Raw genomic sequence first — 17629 nt, 5'->3', positions numbered from 1 at the left:
CTTACACTTGACCAGTTCAGTGTGTCAGGTTAGGTGAGGCACAGGCAGGGGCAGATCCAGGTTTTGTGAAGCCTGGGTTTATGCAATTGGAAGGATTGTTTTTCAGAAAAGGAATATAAAATTATAAAAACAAAAGTACATCAAGGTGAATATTTATAATGAGAAATGACAAAATTTTTAAAAGCCGAGCAATTCCATATGCATTCACGGTCTAGCCTCCTCTTTACCAAATTCCAAAAATGTCCTCAGACACGTTAGTGTCTGGCAAGGGAAGTGTGCCCTAGGGGACGTCGAATGGAAAGACAGCATAATCAAATAATGGCAGTTAAAACATCTCCCACTTAACTCCAGCGTACGATATAAAGTAATCATTTTTTTCTGTAACATTTCACCCAAAACACTTGGGTAGACACTCAATCACAAGCTAATTTCCCAATAGTTCATATTGTTTTCCTCTGATGGTCAAGAGGACCACCCCTGACTTTGACAGATCAAACTATCACATTTAAAAAAATGTATTACTATTGGAAATTGAGAGAAAAAACAAACATAAACAACACATAAGGCTCTCCTATGGCTTCAGAAGAGGGCTTGTAATGCAGGAGCCTTGATCTTAAGCTTTGTTAGCTTTATGGTAAACCTCCTGGGCACAGGGTATACAAGCTTGGGAGAAGCAGGCTTTCCTGCCCTCAAGACTTCATTAGTAGGGAGGCAGCATCATCCCAGACAGTGAATAGTGAGAAATGGTTGGGTGAAGATAAGCTGAAGATGCTTCTGAAGCCATCAGGGAACACTTATCAGTGGGGCCTGGGGTTAGGAGGTGAGTGGGTTTAGCCAGTGGACAGGTAGGACAGGAGTGGTCCAAGCAGAGGGCATGGTCTGAGAGGGCATATGGGCTTGTTGGAGCCCTGTGATTGGAAGAGAGGGCCCTGGTAGCCTCGGGCAGCAGGTGCTGGTGTAGATCATGCCTGGAGTGAGGGCAGTGCGGGTCCTGAAACCCAGCTCTTATAACTTTGCTGTATGACCTTACGTGGTGGTTACACAGTCTCGTACATTATTTTGCAGCCATTTTGGTCTAAGTGCAAAATTAGAACATCTACATCTTGTGACAGATGGTAGAACTGTTCAGAGCAGAATCGGCAGTCCGAGTTCATTCCCTGGTGCTCTGTTTCAGAGGAACAGTGACAGTAATTTTTCTGGAGCAGGTAGCACAGATGTGGAAACTTTTTGTGGGGGAGGGGGTGCATGGCTATCAAGGTTCCATGTTTTCCCAGGGGGCTTGTCTTTTACCTGTACTTTGGTGAAGACCAGTAACAGTGAAAGGAGCTGCTACAGAGAGAGAGAGAGAGAGAGAAATGTAGGGGATAGCTCATTAAGCAATAGAAAAAGTTGTCATGGGGCGCCTGGGTGGCTCAGTGGGTTAAGCCTCTGCCTTCGGCTCAGGTCATGATCCCAGGGTCCTGGGATCGAGCCCCGCATTGGGCTCTCTGCTCTGCAGGGAGCCTGCTTCCTCCTCTCTCTCTGCCTGCCTCTCTGCCTACTTGTGATCTCTGTCAGATAAATTAAAAAAAAAAAAAAGAAAGAAAAAGTTGTCATAGTAGACCATGTCAGACTAAGTTTATCTTCTTTAAAAATTTCTGAAGACTTCAGTGCCAGCTTAGAATTTGAAATGACCAGGTTGTGTAGCAGCATGTAGATGAGGGCTGGTCTGGGGTCCTCTGGGAAATGTCGAGCGTGGGAGAGAATTTGAAAATATAGGTCCCTAAAGCCAAATACATTTAAGCATCTGATATAAATGTTAATTGGTTAGAATATGGCTGTAGTTATTAAATGTGACTTTCTAGAAAGAGGAAACATGGCTTCTTATATTCCCTTGAGAACAACAGAAAACGAAGGATCTGCAAAAAAATGATATTAATGATCCAATGGAAAAAAATCTCTTGAATGAATGGTGTTGAGAAAATTGGACAACTACATGCAGAAAAAGGAAACTGGACTACTTTCTTACACCACTCACACAAATAAACTCAAAATGGATGAAAGAGCTAAATGTGAAACAGGAATCCATCAAAATCCTAGAGGAGAACATAGGCAGCAACCTCTTTGACCTTGGCCACAGCAACCTCTTTGACCTTGGCTGCTGCAACTTCTGGCTAGACAAGTCTCCAAACGCAAAAGAAGCAAAAGCATAAATGAACTACTAGGACTTCATCAAGAGAGAAAGCTTTTGCACAGCAAAGGAAACCATTGACAAAACTAAGAGGCAACCTACAGAATGGGAGAAGATATTTGCAAATGTCTTATCCGATAAAGGGCTAGAATCCAAAATCTATAAAGATATTATCAAACTCAACACCCAGAAAAACAATCCAGTCAAGAAATGGGCAGAAGGGGCGCCTGGGTGGCTCAGTGGGTTAAGCCGCTGCCTTCGGCTCAGGTCATGATCTCAGGGTCCTGGGATCGAGTCCCGCATCGGGCTCTCTGCTCAGCAGGGAGCCTGCTTCCTCCTCTCTCTCTCTGCCTGCCTCTTTGCCTACTTGTAATCTCTCTCTGTCAAATAAATAAATAAAATCTTTAAAAAAAAAAAAAAAGAAATGGGCAGAAGACATGAACAGACGTTTCTCCAAAGAAGACATGAACAGATAGCAGACACATGAAATGGCCAACAGACACATGAAAAAATGTTCAACATCATTCAGTATCAAGGAAATCCAAATCAAAACCACATGAGATACCACCTCACACTGGTCAGAATGGCTAAAATTAACAACTAAGGAAACGAGATATTGGTGAGGATGCAGAAAAAAGGGAACACTTTTCACTGATTGGTGTGTGTGATGGGTCACACGGGAATCACAACTGTTGTCATTTAATCTCATCATAAAATCTTCTGTGAAAGGGATAGTGCATATTTTCGTAAGAAACTGAAAACAATAGTCATGAATTGGAATAAGACAAACTGTTGCAAGGATTAATGGTACAAACATGAGTTGTATGACTTTTTTTGTATGGAATCCAACATTGGCTTTCATAATACTGCAGTTATTTGCTTTTATTATTGTGTTCTTACAATTCTTTACACCTTCATTTCTTTATGAACAATATGGTAGTGAAGATGTTTGGGAAGGTTACATACAAACAGTCTTTCACAGGAGAGTGCTCTCTTTAACAAAATACAGTGGTGAACACTTGATCGTCACACTAAATTCTGTGTTTGCATTCAGATTTTTTTTTTTACGTTCAGATTTTTATAAACTGGATTTGTTTGAAGTGACAGCACCCTATCCATCTTTGTGTGTTCTTGAATTTTAAGAAGGTAATTATACATAAGTGGTAGAGGATTAAATATGAAAATAGCAGGTATTGTGTCAGTACCACTGGTTGAACTTAATAGTAACCCTGGGCAAAACTGGGAAGAAAATAGGCCAAATTGTGGTGGGTATAAGTTGGTGTATGACGAGTTGTCAGTGGAATTTCTGTGGGTAGCTGCCATTGTGCTTTCACTAGGAATTGGAATGATGGGGAGGGACATTAACTGAAGTACATGTGGTCCTGAAGAGAATACAGAATAATTTTTGAAGCATTTTTGATTTCAGATCATTGAAAGTCCCTTCAGCCTCCATGAATGAACCACTCTTCCCTCGACTATCCCTAACTCCTGGAAGTCACTGATCTGTTCTCCATCTCCATAATTTCATTTTGAAATGTCACAAAAGTGGAGGGATACAGCTCGTGATCTCTTGATTTTGATTTTTCTCAGTTTAATGTCCTTAACATCCATTCAAGTTGTGTATATCAGCAGTTCCTTCTTTTTTGTTGATGAGTAGTAGTCTGTGGGTTGGCTGTATCACACTTTCTTCAGCCATTCACATATTGTAGGACATGTTGGTTGTTTCCAAGTGTTGGCTACTTTAAATCTGATGTGGCCAATTATATATAGGTTTTTGTGTGGGCACAATTTTCATCTCTTTGGGATAAGTGTCCAAGAGTATGATTGCTGGAGTGTGTGCTAAGTCTATGTTTAGTTTTTATAGGAATCGTCAAACTGTCTTGCAGAGTGCCTATACCATATGACATTCACACCATATTATGGGAGATCCAGTTTCCTTGCATTGTTTTCAGTATATAGTAGTATTGTTTTTCTTTCCTTTTATGTTTTATTGGGAAATAATTGACCTACATCACTGGTCAGTTTAAGGTGTACACATAGAGTGAAATGATGACTATATTAGGGTTAGCTTTTAACCTAACCCTACATTAGGGTTAGCTTCACCTACATTAGGGTTAGCTCCATCTTCTCCTATCAAGAAAATAAAAACAGGGGTGCCTGGGTGGCTCAGTGGGTTGGGCCGTTGCCTTCGGCTCAGGTCATGATCTCAGAGTCCTGGGATTGAGCCCCATATCGGGCTCTCTGCTCAGCAGGGAGCCTGCTTCCTCCTCTCTCTCTGCCTGCCTCTGCCTGCTTGTGATCTCCATCTGTCAAATAAATAAATAAAATCTTAAAAAAAAAAGAAAATAAAAACAAAAGGAGAAAATAAATATAATTACTATTTTAGGTTTTCTGGTAGATGTGTAGTGATATCTTATGGTCTCTAGAATAGATTTTTTTTCCCCCTGTATTTTGGTGAAATAAACATAAATTTTTTAGAAAAGATTTTGTTTATTTATTTGACAGAGAGAGAGAGATCACAAGTAGTCAGAGAGGCAGGGAAAGAGAGAGAGAAGAGGAATCAGGCTCCCCACAGAGCAGAGAGCCCGATACGGGGCTTGATCCCAGGACCCTGAGATCGTGACTTGAGCCAAAGGCAGAGGCTTAACCTGCTGAGCCACCCAAGTGCCCCAAAATAAACATAAATTTTAACATGTAGCCATTTATAAGGACATTTTGGTGGCTTTGAGTACATTTACACTGGTGAGCAACCATCACCATCCTCTGTCTCCAGAATTTTCTGTGTTCTTCAACTGAAACTCTGTACCCATTAAACAGTAACTCCCTTTTCTCCTTTCCACCCAGCTTACGGCAACTGCCATTCTCTTTTGTCTCTGCATCTGAATACTCTTGGTGCCTCATAGGTGAAATCATACAGTATTTTTGTTCTTTCGTGTCTGTTTTATTTCACTTAGAATGTTTTCATCTATGACCTATCATATGTCAGAATTTCATTTTTATTTTTTAAAGGTTGAATAAAATCTTTTTATATTTGATATACCAATGATCCATTCATTGGATGATGGGCATTTGGGTAGTTTCCCCCTTTTGCTACTGTGAGCAACACTGCTTTGAACATTGGTATGCAGATACCTGAGTTTCTCCTTTGAATATTTTTGGTTGTGTATCTAGAAGGGGAATTTCCGGATCATACTGTGATTCTCTGTATAACTTCTTGAGGAATCGCCAAATCGTTTTTGCACTGGCTGTGTTATTTTACATTCTTATCACATGCACAGAGATTCCAGTTTCTCCACATCCTCACCAACACATTCTATTTTCTGTTTTTGATAGTTGCTATTCTCATGGGTGTGAAATGATCTTGTATAAACTTTGATAAAGATACTTGAAATGTTTATGTAGCCGTCTCTGTAGTATGGCTTACTGATTTAGATCCTCCAAGCCTTTCAAATTGCATATTCTTCACTCTGTCTCAGGGTGAGATGAAAGATAATTAAAAAAAAAAGATTTTATTTATTTATTTGACACAGAGAGAGACTGTGAGAGAGGAAACACAAGCAGGTGGAGTGGGAGAGGGAGAAGCAGGCTCCCCACTGAGCAGGGAGTCCAATGCAAGGCTGGATCCCAGGACCCTGGATCATGACCTGAGCCAAAGGCAGTTGCTTAATGACTGCCAGGTGTCCCTAGCTGAGAGTTAATTTATGTATCACTCTGGAATTACAGATGTCTCTCCTGTGAACATATTTGGATTTTGAGTTGAGATAACAAGAGTTTATATGATGGGTTCATATAGTTTATATGGTGAGTTCAGATAGCAAAGAATGCTCTATCTAAATTCATTTGTGTAGGAAAAGAGTTCAGATAGCAATAGATTTATCTAAAAAGTTTTGTGAACCTAATTGAAAAACCAGAATTCAGGGGGAATTTTCGGGGGAGGGAAGATACTCTATTTTAAAGTCAAATGTCACATGGACAATGAAGCAGGGAAAAGTCAACCAGTCAACTTAGGCAACTACATGTTTTATGGCTAAATTGGTGACTTTTAGTTAAATTGCCTGAATGATGCTTAAAGAAAATAGTTTTCACAATTTCTTGAAATTCCACATCTAGATTTTTTTGGTTTGGGATCTTTGATCCTCACTTCATTGATTCTTTAATTTCCGGAAGGCAGACCTTTAGGAGGTATGAGTAACTGGTTCCAGTGTGGAACAAGGTTTCTTGAGGGATTGTATTTGGGTTGTTCTCAGGCCCTGGCCCGGTCAGCCCCAGGGAGGGAGAGCTGGGCAGGTGGTCCTCAGTCATCATTAATTAAACAAATGTTTAATGAGCTTACCTGCTTGAATTTGTAGGTATTGCTAAAGTTAAGGACCTTGCATCTTTACCTTTCTACATGAATTCAGTGATGGGAAAGTCTTTTAAAATCGTTATGTATTCCTGAAATAATATGTGTATATACTGTGAATTTTACCGAAATTTGTAGCTGGGGGTGCAGGGATGCAAGAGCCCCTGGCTCCCAGGGCCCCAAACAGACCAGGTTCTGCAGTTCATTGTGGACAAAATCCAAAGGCAGAGAGATAAAATACAGTCAAACAAGAAAGTAAAAAAAAAAAAAGAGGCCAACACTCCAAAGACAGAAGACTCATGTCTCAAAGACTGTCTGTCTCCAAAGTACTGAAAATACTCCGTGGTTTACGGAAGGCAAATGTGGGACAGAGGTTGGTGGGTATGTGCAGGTGGGCAGTGACAGGTTGATCACTGTCTTGGGGTCAATCATGGGCAGGGTCTTGCTGGCTCAGCGCTGTCCTTATTCCTTGAGAGGGTAGTTTCAGTTCCTAGCTGGGGAGGTTTTGCCAGCAGGGTCTTTGGCCTGAGTTAAGAGATAAGCTGGAAAGACGAATTAATCCACTAGAAAGTTTGAGACAGAGTGAATGTAGTTGAAGTCCTCTTTCAGTATAGCTAGATAAATAGGTAAATTGCGTATATACTTTCCACAGTCAACTTGGTTTAAAAGAGAATTTAAATATAAGAAGTGACTTACTGTGTGAGTTTATGTGGGAAGGAATATGAGGAGGTGCTATGGTCTGAATGCTTGTGTCCCCTCCAGATCCATATGTTGCATTCCTCATGACCAGCGTGACGGCATTAAGGGGTGGGGCCTGTAGGAGGAGCTTAGGTCATGGGGGTGGAGCCTTCATGAATGAGATTAGAGCCCTTTTTTTTTTTTTTTTTTTTTTTTTTATTTTTTTTCCCAATTTATTTATTTTCAGAAAAACAGTATTCATTATTTTTTCACCACACCCAGTGCTCCATGCAAGCTGTGCCCTCTATAATACCCACCACCTGGTACCCCAACCTCCCACCCCCCCGCCACTTCAAACCCCTCAGACTGTTTTTCAGAGTCCATAGTCTCTCATGGTTAGAGCCCTTTTAAAAGGGATCCCAGAGAGTTCTTCCTCTTTCCACTGTGTGAAGTTATGGTGAACTGATAGCTTTCACAAGACAATGAATGTATTGGTGCTGTGATCTTAGCTCCAGAACTATGAGGCAGAAACATCTGTTGCTTGTAAGACACCCAGTTATTGGTATGTGGTGATGGCAGTTGGAGTGAACTGAGCCTGGGGGAATAGGAGGGTGACATTTAGGTCACTTCTGGCCTTGACTAAGATGAGTTGTTGGGCCATCTCTGCTTCTCCCAGAAGGCAAATGTGTGTAACTATGTTGGCCTCAAGGTGTTAAAGCTCTGGGGAGGGGTCCAGCTGTTGGCCTAGTGTTGGTCAGTGAATCTCCTGGTAGTACCTAAGGGAACTGCTTTAGTCCTTGTCTTCAGAGGTTGCCTTTATGGAAAAGCCTTTCCAAATGTAAACTTAGCCAACCAGAGTTAGTAAGCCAGGCCATGAACCAGCTGAGGATTTTTTCTTTAAATAAAAGGCTTTTAAAATAAACTGAATGTAAAAATGAGCAACAATGGGGAGAAACTTGAAACATAATCCTGGCATAAGAACAAATTTCAAATTCTTCAAGCCGGCACCTACAGAATAGTACAAAAGCACCTTTAAGAGCTTCTGAATGGGGGCACCTGGGTGACTCAGTGGGTTAAAGCCTCTGCCTTCAGCTCAGGTCATGATCCCAGAGTCCTGGGATCGAGCTCCGCGTCGGGCTCTCTGCCTGCTTGTAATCTCTGTCAAGTAAATAAATAAAATATTTTTTAAAAAAAAGAGCTTCTGAATGGTCAGAAAACACATTCTAGGTTATTTTTCAAGCAACAATTTATGGCAGAACAAGTCTCAGATGTCTGAAAGGTAGGAGGATTCTCTTGAAGGACTTTCTTCACATCAATCTTAACTTCTTTTATAATTGGATTTGCCTAGTCAACTTTACTTAATTACAATGGTGGTAGTGATTTTTTACTTTTTCATTTTTACCTCAATCATTCTCTTTCTCTTTATTTAGGGCATAGCCTTTTATCTTGACCATATGATCATTTTTTTCCCCCGTGTTTTTGGTTTGAATTAGACAGGAGGTAGATTACATGAGGCATTTTGATGTGTTTTTCTTGGCATTTTTTTCTTTCTCTCTCACTTGCTTAAGTTAAGTGTGCTGTTACAATGTGTCCCAGGTGAAGACTCTTTGCTGTGTCTCCAGCAAGGTCACATTTCACCTCATCATGGAGTTGATAAATATCTTGGGTTGGGATTTATGATTAGCCAGCAGGCTCAGTGGCCACCAAACACAGTCATGGCATATGGCAGAAGAGTTTCTAGAATAGCCTGTTCCCTCCAGCAGTGTGCCAGAACACTGGTTCACTGGGACATCATCCTGGTATATTGTATTGGGAGGTTTTCCACACTGCTGCTGATTAATATTCAGTAGAGCAGGACAAAGGAGACTGGAGGATCACATACACAATTTGGGAAGTGTGGGTGGAATACACTTTCATGTGGGTATTGAAGGATTTAACATTATGGGGACTGAAGTACTTGGAATTTCACAACTGTGATGCTTATACTTAGGACTCAGCTCCTCTTAGGTGGCATGTAATTCTATGAATTGTTTTATCTTCATAAAATATTTAAAACAGGTAGGGGATATCTTATCCATTGAAAGCCATTGACACATGGAGAGAGAAACAACCAAGGCAAGCAACCATTAAGTCCCGCTTATTAAAAAAAAAAAAAAAAAAAAAAAGGCCTTAAAGATAAATTGTGTCCTCTCCTACTTTGAGTTACACCACTTCCCTCCTCTATTCTGGCTCTAACAACAAACTTTATTTATTTACTTATTTATTTATTCATTTATTTACTTAGTTAGTTACATATAATGTATTATTTGTTTCGGGGTACAGGTCTGTGATTCATCAGTCTTTCACAATTCACAGCACTCACCATAGCACATACCTTCCCCAGTGTCCATCACCCAGCTACCCCTCCTTTCCATCCCCTTCCCCTCCAGCAACCCTCAGTTTGTTCCCCAAGATTAAGAGTCTCTTATGGTTTGTCTCCCTCTCTGGTTTCATCTTGTTTCACTTTTTCTCTCCCTTCTCCTATGATCCTCTGTCTTATTTGTCAAATTCATTGTATCAGTGAGATCCTATGATAATTATCTTTCTCTGATTGACTTATTTCACTTAGCCCATACCCTCTAGTTCCATCTATGTCATTGCGGATGGCAAGATTTCAGGTTTTTTGATGGTTGCATAGTATTCCATTGCGTGTATATACCACATCTTCTTTATCCATTCATCTGTTGGTGGACATCTAGGCTCTTTCCACAGTTTGGCTATTGTGGACATTGCTGCTATAAAAATTCGGGTGCATGTGCCCCTTTGGATCACTGCTTTACTCATCTAATGCTCTTACCTTCTCTTTTGATGAGTACTAACTTAACATTTGCAACCTGGTCTTGTCTACTTGAAGCTTTTGGTTATCTCTGATATTTGTGGTGAGCGTCAGGCAACATGTGGCACTTGGAGAGTTAGCACTCAGTGATTATTTATTGACGAATCATACATACTGTGAACTGCGTCCTTCCTAGTTTTTATATAATTAAGACACTTAATGGCCGGTGTCCTAGCTAGGTTAACCGTGTCTCCAAATTCTGAGTATGCACACCTCTGAAAGATGAGCTAGCCATTTGATTTTGTGTTGGTTTCTGGGGGTGGGGAAGGAGACTTAGTTTTAGCATGCCTGCTGTGGGCCAGGGGATATACAATTTCACATTAGAGTTTCCAGGACTTTGGATTTCCTGGACCACTCTAGGTATCTGAAGGATACATTTTCCTGGACTGTTTTGTCATCACAGATGTTGACCTCTGATGATGGGAATGATGCTGGTGGTGAGTGAAGTGGCTTATTAGTAGACCTATGAATACCCACCAATGACCACCTGCCCATAGCTTAAACCCAGGTTTTAGGGGCGTTGGAGTGAGATGGTGTTTCTGTGGCTGCTGCTATTTTATGGTGGTCTACTTGAGTAGAATCAACTGTATCCCAGTGTGCTAAGGCGGTAGGTCCAGCGGCCATCAAAGTTCTGAATGGAGCTAGGCATGGAGGGGTCAGAATGTTGGCTATCCTTAGGCTACACTCCTTCAGAAGGGCTCCTTGGACAGAGAGACAGCAATAGCCCATAAAAGCAGCAGATGAAATCCTGTTGGCTGTTGTGAGCCTCTGACGTAGATTATTCAAATGAAGACTGTTAAACATCAAGAAACAAAACAATATTAAAAGTGATTTTGACTCCTTTGCCAAGGTTAAATGTACCATGGGGAAACATAAAATATTTTACAGATTCTATTAAAATTGATGGGTCCCAATTAGTGACTGCTTACTGGAACATGAACTGTGAGAGCCAGCTATGGGAACTGAGACTTTGCATCTGCTCTTCATCACTGAGTACTGATCATGGAGTGGATGAGATAACTCAATAAACACTGATTATAGGACTCAAACTTATGCAGAGAAAAATGACTGTTTTAAATTTACAAATCTTGACTTACATAAGGAAATTCTGGGTCAAATACATAGGTTGGAGGGGGAAAAAACATGCAAGCATGTGACTTATTTCCCTAGGTAAGGGAGACATTTGCATGAAGGTCCCATATAAGATATGGCTACTTATAGGAAGACAAGGTGGATAGGGGGCTGTGGGGACCAACAACTTGGTGGGTTAATAGGCTTTTCCCACCTCTCCCTTTCTTTTCTCTCTGTCCTGATCCCGCTTCTTAAGGTCAACAAAATGTGATGCTCTGAGGATATGTATGAGTAGCATGTGACTTTGACCTTTAACTCAAAGGACTGTTAAGTAAATAGATGCGTTTTCAGATTGGTAACCCTGACCCTATCATGCTTGGTCTCTGCAGAGATAGGAATACTGGAATTTGGATCCTGACCTGGTCACCTGAAACCTGCTGCCTTGTGTTCTTCCTGGGTCTGACACCTCTGTGGATCTCAGTCCTCTCCCTGGAATGTGTGCTTGCTTACCTTGTTGCCTCTCGGTATAGCATCACATGCCACACTCTCCACAGAATCTCTGCCAGAGTTGTACTTGAGAATAAGCGTTCCTTTCAGTCTTGGCCTGTTTTGGCCTCATTCTGTAGTTACCTAGGATCAGAGCAGAGAAGCAAGCTGAGAAGTTGGAACGTCCACAGGTGATTTATTCTTGAGGTAAGGGTGATAGTGTACATATGTAAAGGGTGTAAGGAAGTAATAGTAGGTAATAGAGTGGCTATGCTTTGGCCACCCATTGTTGGTGGGGACATTACTTCTGCCTTGGTGTAGGAAATGGCATTCCTGTTTCAGTCCAGGGATAGGAAGAGGGCTTGACAGAGTGGGCTGGCTTGGGAGTTCCAAAGGACAGGCATACAAAGTATCTTATCGTACTGAACCTGAACAGAAATTGGGAAGTGCCCAGATAGGTAGATGTAAATTACTAACATAGGTGTTCTGGAATAGAGCCGTATGTATGTAGTCATCCCTGAGCAGTATGCTGGGGAAGGCTTACTTGCTTTGAAAAAAGCTTAAAAAGAAAAACTTACATAACTTTTCATTATGTCTCCCACGAAAGACTCTCCATGAACCAAAGAAATTTACATGTCATTCTCTGAACAAAATAGAAACACAACCAACATTATATCAAAGGCATGAATTTTTATATTTTCTAGTATGAAAAGGTGCGTGTGTTTCTGGAATATTAGAAGTTGATGAATAATCCCCTACTGGCTGGGAGTAAACTAAAACACTGAAATGGCAGGACTGGAAGACAATTAAGATAATTACGAAGACCCAACTGCTGTCCTAATCCACTCGACCTGATAAGTCTGTCACATGGCTTGTGAATAGCCTGGGAATTTCTATTGCAACTTTCATTGTCTGGGATGGTTATCGGTTGAAATGTTTTTGTTGTTGTGTTTTTTATCTTATAGAACAATAATGCTGGCTCAGGCTTTGCTTGTGAACAATACAATAGGTATGAGGATTGCTTTTATAGATCCTTTATTTATTTATTTGACAGAGGGGGAGAGAGAGAGAGAGAGAGAGATCACAAGTAGGCAGAGCAGCAGGCAGAGATAGAGGGGGAAGCAGGCTCCCCCCACTGAGCAGGGAGCTTGATTTCGGGGCTTGATCCCAGGACCCTGAGATCATGACCTGAGCTGAAGGCAGAGGCCCGACCCACTGAGTCACCCAGGCACCCCTAGTTCTGAAGTTCTAACAAATATTTGGTCCCACCTCCTTGTTGAGGGTGTGCTTATACTCCCAGCTGGGAGTGGGTCTTGTCCAGGTTATGGAATCAGTGGTGCCATTAGAGCGTTCTGATTCTATGTCCTCTGCTTTCCCTCAGCTCTGGGGCCTATTTTGGTTTTGTTCTTCATCTTTCCGTTTGTTCTAAAACTTAATTCTAAGCATCATGGACTTCTAGTATTATTTATTTTCCAGCTTTATTGAGGTATAATCTTAACAAATTGAGATCTTAATAAATATTTAATATATATTAAGTCATTATACACATAAACTCCGAGTAAATGGTTTTAATTGACATGTAACACTGTAAGTTAAATGTGTACAATTTGCTGATTTGATACACTTATATATTGCAAAAGGGGTTATGGCTACAGTACCTCCATCACCTCACAAAATTACCAGTTCTTTATGGTGGTTAGAACATTTAAAATGTGGTCTTAATACTGTATTATATGCAAAAGTTGCTAACTGTAATCACTGTTTTGTTCATTAGGTCCCTTTAACTTACACATCTTATAATGAAAGTTTGTGCCCTTAACCCAGATTCCCCCTGTTTTCCCCATGCCCCAGCCCAGGGTAACCACCATTCTACCCTTTGTTTCTATGAATTTGGCTTTTTTAGATTTCACATATAAGTGAGATCAGACAGTGTTTGTCTCTGTCTTTGACTTATTTCACTCAGCCTAATGCCCTCCAGGTCTGTCCATCTTGTTGCAAATGGCAGGGTTTCCTTTTTTATTGCTGAGTAACGTTCCATTGTCTACTTACCCTATCTTATTTATCCATTCATCTGACAGACACTTCCGTAGTTTATATATCTTGTATTGTTGCAAATTTTTGTAAGTAATGCTGCAATGCTGTACTCATATACCATTAAACTCTTGCATCATTAATAAAAGCTGACTTATCTATGAAAATCACTTTTTACTATATTAAGTGATAGACAATATGTTTAATTACAGGTGATGTATATTTAGATCACTTAGTTAGGGCAGTGTCTTCTAGGATTCTCCACAGTAAAGTTACTATTTTTTTTCCTCTCTCTTTCTATACTGTTTGTTAGAAGTAAGTCACTCAAATCAGCCACAAGCAAAGGAAAGGTGAATTAAGTTAAGAATTTATGGGTATATGTTAAAATCAGTATGGTAATTAATACATATACAATGGGAGAGACTTCAAATCATTACAAAACCAATGACATAATTTGTAAGGCCAAAACAATGACAATGTGGGGCTCCATGTTCAAAATTATTAAAAAATTATTATTATTAAAATTATTTAAAAAATTTCAAGATGGCAGCAGCAGAGAAGAAACCAACTGGTAGACTCTTCTGAGCATGGAAGACTGCACAACTGCTCATGTTGCAGGCCCTAAAGAATGGTCCTGAGGACCAAGAACCTATTACACAGGCAAATTCTAGGAGATCATTTCCAACATATTCTCAAATGCAGCCAGCCATTGGTCCTTAACTTGCCCACTAATTATAGCATTCATTCATGGATCTTCCTGTAGAAATTATTACTGTGCTGTTTGAATAGCGACTTTCTTTTTCTCTTGTTCCTTTTATATTGATTGGAATTCCTATGTAAGGAAGTCTATGTCATATGGAATCCTGGATATTTATTTTATTCTTTGTGTTACAACCACATACTCTTACTTATTTGCTCAAGTTATTTCAGCTTTAGACATTGAGAGCTCATTCAGATGAGCTCCACTGTCTCTTTGAAATGCTCCCATCTGCTTTTGTTGTTGGAAATGGTTTCTTTGGTATCACAAGATGCTCCAAGTTGCTCTTGTATCTTCCCTGACTCAGCCATTTCCCCAAGGATCCTTGTTTCCTTTTCATTGGAGGATGGGGTATAGAAACCAAGATCTGGGCTCTGGGCGTGTCCTTGCCACTGCAGTGTCACTGCTTCTGGGTTCTCAGAGTGGGTAGAACTTGGAAATGTATGTATTTACACTAATCCCTTATACAAACTTACCTGTGTTTTATGTTCCCCTTCTGTATTTATGAATAGAAATATGAGCTTCTTTGACTCCAGTCTAGCATCACAAAATTTGCTCTAGTATTCACCTTTGAAGTACAACTCTTGTCTTTCACAGTGAGAAACTTGGGTCTTTTTAACAACACACATTTATTTGCTTGTTCTTAGTGCATTTGTAGTTGCTAATCTGTACTTCTGTGAGACTGAATTTACCAGCTAGACTTTAGTGTTTCTATCCAGCATATTTTTTTCTTTATCACTGACTAGTTTTTATTATCAGTGGATGCTGAACTTGGTTAAGCCTTATCTCAGTAGATGCACAAAAAGTATTTTTCTTCTGTAGTCTGTTAATATGGTGAATTACATTGATATGTGAATGTTGAGCCAGTCTTGAATTCCTGAGATAAAACCCACTTGGTTGTGTACGTTATCCTTCTTATGTGTTGCTGAACTTAGTTTTCTTTTTCTTTTTATAGTAATGTAGTATTTTATTTATTCTGTTCATTCATAACTAATACTCAAGAACATTTATAATATTAATAGAACTTAATCTAAGAAACAGCAAATTTTTTTAACACTTCAATATTGGGTATGAGAGAAAGTCAAAATAATTATGGTCAAAATTATTACATCAAAAACTTAAGAGTAAGTGCTTGGTGTTAGTCTACATGCAATTTACTTTTTGGCATATGGTTCTTTGGTTGCAAGGAAGAACATCTGGTTTACTTCACTAATAGGAATATCTCTTAATGCTGGGATGGCCTCTTCTCGGTATTTCTTCTGCCGCTGATTTTTAGCATAGTCATCTGTGATTGTATGAATGGAGTTGAATGGAGAGGTACTCATCATGTTTATTCCAAATAAGAGTACTTAACCAATTACTATAGTAATGAGGAGGTAGACAGGCAATGCAACTGCCCAGTATTTTTGAGGCCAGTAGGTTAATCCTAAGGAATGGAGCCAAGATTCAGGAATAAATGCCCACACAAGATACAGTAAGAAGCCAAATTGGGAGCTTAAGAAAAGAACAAAGCCATAAATTGCTCTTTCTGGCAATGGCGACGGTGAATTTTCCACCATTTTCCCTGTGGCTTTAGACAATCTGCCTGGAGCGCGCGAGCACCGGGAACCGCCGGATCGCTCCGCTCGCCGCCTGAACTTAGTTTTCTAATATTTGTGGGGTTTTTTCCTATGTTCATGAGGAACACTGGTCTGTAGCTTTTTCTTGTAATGCCTTTGTCAGGATTCAGCAATAATGGAATTTCTTTTTCACCCAAAGAAAGATTCCATATACATAGAATAGGAATTCTTTTTTGTTGATATAAATGAGGTAATAAAATGATAAAAAAAAAATACAGTGAAACTACAAGTAGTGTTTTTGACTGAAGTGGAAGTGAAGATCTCTTGATCTTTATTCACCTTTCTCTGATTCCTGATGAGATGGATGCTTTCTTCCCCACCCCCTATATGTGACTTGATACCTACAGTATACTCCATGGCCAGTGCCAGTTTCTAGCTTGCTGCTGAGGCTGTGCCAATGGTTCCAGCAAGCCTGGGCTCAATTTGCATAGAATTTTGCATGCATGTTAATCAGAGGAGAGAAATGGGGAAAAAAGGTATTTGGAACAGGCACAAAGTTCAGTGAACTTTTCCCTTGAAATTATCAGCATGTTTCTATTATACACAGAACAATAGAAAAGTTCTCATTAGACTAGCAGAACTCAGGCATATTCCCACTACTTGCATTCCAGGCTCTTAACCTAGTTCATGAAATGCCCTTCTTTCATTCTTTCTTGGAGGGGAAATGGGAAGAAATTGGTTGTAGGATAATATCAACTTTGTTCTGAATTTGGAGTTTACTACTTCATTGATTTATGAAGTATAATTACTGAAATATAAATATAGTGAGCATTTGTTGAGAGGGGTTCCTTTAGTCACTATTTTTTGTGCTTTCCCCAAATGCCTCATTCTACTTGTACTTGCAAATGGGGGACATGCCACAGTCCTAAGAAAACAAGATTACTAAATGAAATACAAATTTTTATGCAAATGCCATATATGATAAGGCATAGTTATTGTGGAAAAGCTTGTTAATGTCCCCACAAAGGCTATTTTATCTTTAAAAAAATTTTTTTTAAAGATTTTATTTATTTGACAGACAGAGATCCCAAGAAGGCAGAGAGGCAGAGAGAGAGAGAGAGGAGAGGAGGAAGCAGGCTCCCTGTGGAGCAGAGAGCCTGATGTGGGGGGGCTCAATCCCTGGACCGTGGGATCATGACCTGAGCCGAAGGCAGAGGCTTTAACCCACTGAGCCACCCAGGCGCACCTCTTTTTAAAATTTTTAATCTTTTTTTGTTTTTGAAAGATTTTATTTTACTTATTTGACAGAGACACAGAGAAAGAGGAAACACGCAGGGGGAGTGGGAAAGGGAGAAGCAGGCTTCCTGCTGAGCAGGGAACCCGATGCAGGGCTTGATTCCAGGACCTGGGGATCATGACCTGAGCTGAAGGCAGACGCTTAATGACTGAGCCACCCAGGCACCCCACAAAGGCTGTTTTTAAGTCTGTATGCAAAACCCATTTCCCAAGGTCCAGACTGGTAGAACGTATTACACAGGCAAATTCTAGGAGATCATTTCCAACATATTCTCAAATGCAGCCAGCCATTCTCCCAGGACCTCTCTTGGACTTTTTATTTTTCTTTCTTTATAATTGCTTTGTAAAATTCTTTGTTTTCACT

General features: G+C 40.1%; 1 protein-coding gene and 1 pseudogene across 3 annotated transcripts in view; one reads left to right on the top strand and one right to left on the bottom strand.

Moving 5' to 3' along the window:
* ARHGEF28 (Rho guanine nucleotide exchange factor 28) overlaps nt 1-17629 on the top strand; it is a 319328-nt gene that overhangs the window by 81665 nt on the left and 220034 nt on the right. The window lies entirely within an intron of this gene.
* Nucleotides 15400-16035, bottom strand: LOC122918584 (annotated as a pseudogene).

Source organism: Neovison vison, chromosome 1 (assembly GCF_020171115.1).
Source record: "Neovison vison isolate M4711 chromosome 1, ASM_NN_V1, whole genome shotgun sequence".
In the NCBI taxonomy this organism is placed as follows: domain Eukaryota; kingdom Metazoa; phylum Chordata; class Mammalia; order Carnivora; family Mustelidae; genus Neogale; species Neogale vison.
This window is presented reverse-complemented; position numbering and strand designations above follow the sequence as displayed.